This window comes from Pteropus medius, unplaced genomic scaffold (assembly GCF_902729225.1).
Source record: "Pteropus medius unplaced genomic scaffold, Ma_sr-lr_union100, whole genome shotgun sequence".
Classification (NCBI taxonomy): Eukaryota; Metazoa; Chordata; class Mammalia; order Chiroptera; family Pteropodidae; genus Pteropus; species Pteropus medius.
In genome coordinates, this window is record NW_024355990.1 from 5,802,821 (window position 1) to 5,805,105 (window position 2,285).

Genomic DNA, 2,285 nt, shown 5'->3' on the forward strand with positions numbered 1-2,285 from the left:
GGCTTCATCCCCTCTACCACCTGGCAGAGGTGGCCAGTCGGAGCTGGAGAACTTCCTAGCAGCTGCGTGGCAACCTGCTCTGGAGCTGCCTGGCTTGAAATATAGCCCGAGAGAAACCGAGGGTCCCCCGGCCTCATAACTCAACCGCTAACTCCCCAGCCCGGGCGTTTGAAGGCAGGAAATAAATGATCCCCTCAGTGAACCTGAAGGTGCTCTGGAGAGGTGCTGTGCGGGGCGGATGACGGATCATGCCGGGCTCCCCAGTGGCGTGGTTGATGGGGAGGGACGCGGCCCTCAGGTGGTGTGGAAACCAAATGCCTAGAAATGAAAGTCCAGTGTTGAAGCGGTGGGAATGCAAACCTCAGGGGACCCAGTCTCCAGGCGAGTCCCCTGGTCCTCGTGCTTCTGGCCGCTTCTTTTTTGCCAGTCCTGTGTTCTTCCAATCATTCGTTCATTCATTCATTCAACAAACATTCGAGGGCCTATCAGGGCTTTTCCCAGGCAATGCTGACCCTCCTCGGTCACCTCCATGACACAAGACAGGTCATTTAGCTTGTTAACCCTTCTAGGGCACAAGCTATACCCCCCATGCCTGTCGGTGTCTGGGACACGGTAGGACATAGTTGTTGAACAAGCGAGTGAACAAATAAACGGATGAATGAATGAACGCACGCATGCACGCGTGCACCTGCTCATCTGTTCCCTGGGGTAGGGGGATCCTGCCTCTCACTATGAATGACGTGGACATGATTCTTCAACAGGCACATCCCACAGCCCGGGTTTTAGTCCAGGTGTGTTGTGAGCCACGTGTGAGCACCAGCAAGCTGCCTCCCTCATGTGGGAAGAGAGGCCATGTGGCCTGTGAGAGCCCTTCCAGGAGTTAGATCCTGTGACACGAGGAGTTAGATCCTGTGACATCAGCAGAGATGAGCGGAGGCTGAGCCGGAACGGAGGGAAGCAGACACCTTCGGGGCGAGGTGGCAGGATGCAGCCACAGGGTTTTCGCAGGGTCTGGCAAGGTCAGTCTTCAGTGATGGTGGCTGCTGTTTTTGTCACTTGGGGTCTGAGCGAGAAGGTGGCTGCCGCCAGCGGGGACACTGTGGGTCTCTCCGGAAATGCTTGTCTGGACTCCGATCAGGCTTCCAGAAGCAGCTGGTTCAGAACGGTCGTTCGGGGCCATTCTGCCCCACCTCCCAGTGAGAGGGAGGGTCTGTCCACTGGGCCTTGTCCCAGGAAAATCCTCGAGGAGTGCAAGGTCCTGCAGGTGGGGGACACCAGTCCCCTGAGTGACCCTGGCAGTGACCATCCCGGGCCCAGCCCTGCAGCTTTGGGGCGCTCACACTGCGAGTGGGGCATGTTTCTGTGCAGGCAGGTCCCTGGCAGAGGGGAGTGATCTGTGTCAGGGAAAGAGAGGTGATGATGTCCTTGCATGGTTATGCCCAGGCCGGTCTGAGCTGCGAGGCGTTTGCTGTTTATGGAGAAGTATCTACGTGCAAAAATCAGTTCTTCTTCTAAGACAAATGAAAGAGCAATTGCCAGCTTCGGCGCCACCAGGAGTACTTAGCTTAATCAAGCAGTGTCATCCCCGAGGTAATTTAGAGGCTCCATTCATCAGGGCCCTTCATCCCCCCTGCATCACCGTCTCTCACGGTTCTCACGTCAAGGCAGGAAGTTGCCAAGTGAACTCTGAGTCACATCTCACGTCCACGCAACCAGCTCTTGCATCTGGGGTAGAGGCTGGGGTGATAGTCTCGGGGGTTGACAACCAGGGAGGCCCGTGGGGTGACCAATGAGAAAGGCCGCCAGTAGCCGCCACACCAGTTAGCCTCGGCCAAACATCACGCTGGGCGGAGGGGAGGCTGCGAGGGGCCCTTCTTTCCCTTTGACTGGAAGCCTTTAAAAATGGCGAATTTGTCTACGGCCACGCCACCCTGAACAAGCCCGATCCCGTCTGATCTCGGAAGCTAAGCAGGGTCGGGCCTGGTTAGTACTTGGATGGGAGACCATCTAGGTGCTGTAGGTCTAAAAAATAAAAAGGGATTGTAAGCTGACAAGGTCCTTGCAATCTGTGAGGTCAACCAAGGGTTACCTCGCCTAGAAAATAAATAAAAATAAAAATGATAAATTTGCCTTTTTACAACAAACCTGGGAAGAAAAACGAAAGTGGACACCCTTCTCCCCATTTCGTACCTTGGCAAACTGAGGCGGGAAAGAATAATGGTCATTCAATCCACAGGCATGAACGACAATGGGTTTTGAAGACTCTCAGGCTGGACTGCAACCCT

At 55.1% G+C, this 2,285-nt stretch overlaps 1 pseudogene; it reads left to right on the forward strand.

Annotated features, from left to right (window-relative positions):
* The first annotated feature begins 1,913 nt into the window (after window positions 1-1,913).
* Window positions 1,914-2,023, forward strand: LOC120600473 (uncharacterized; annotated as a pseudogene).
* The last annotated feature ends 262 nt before the right edge of the window (window positions 2,024-2,285 follow it).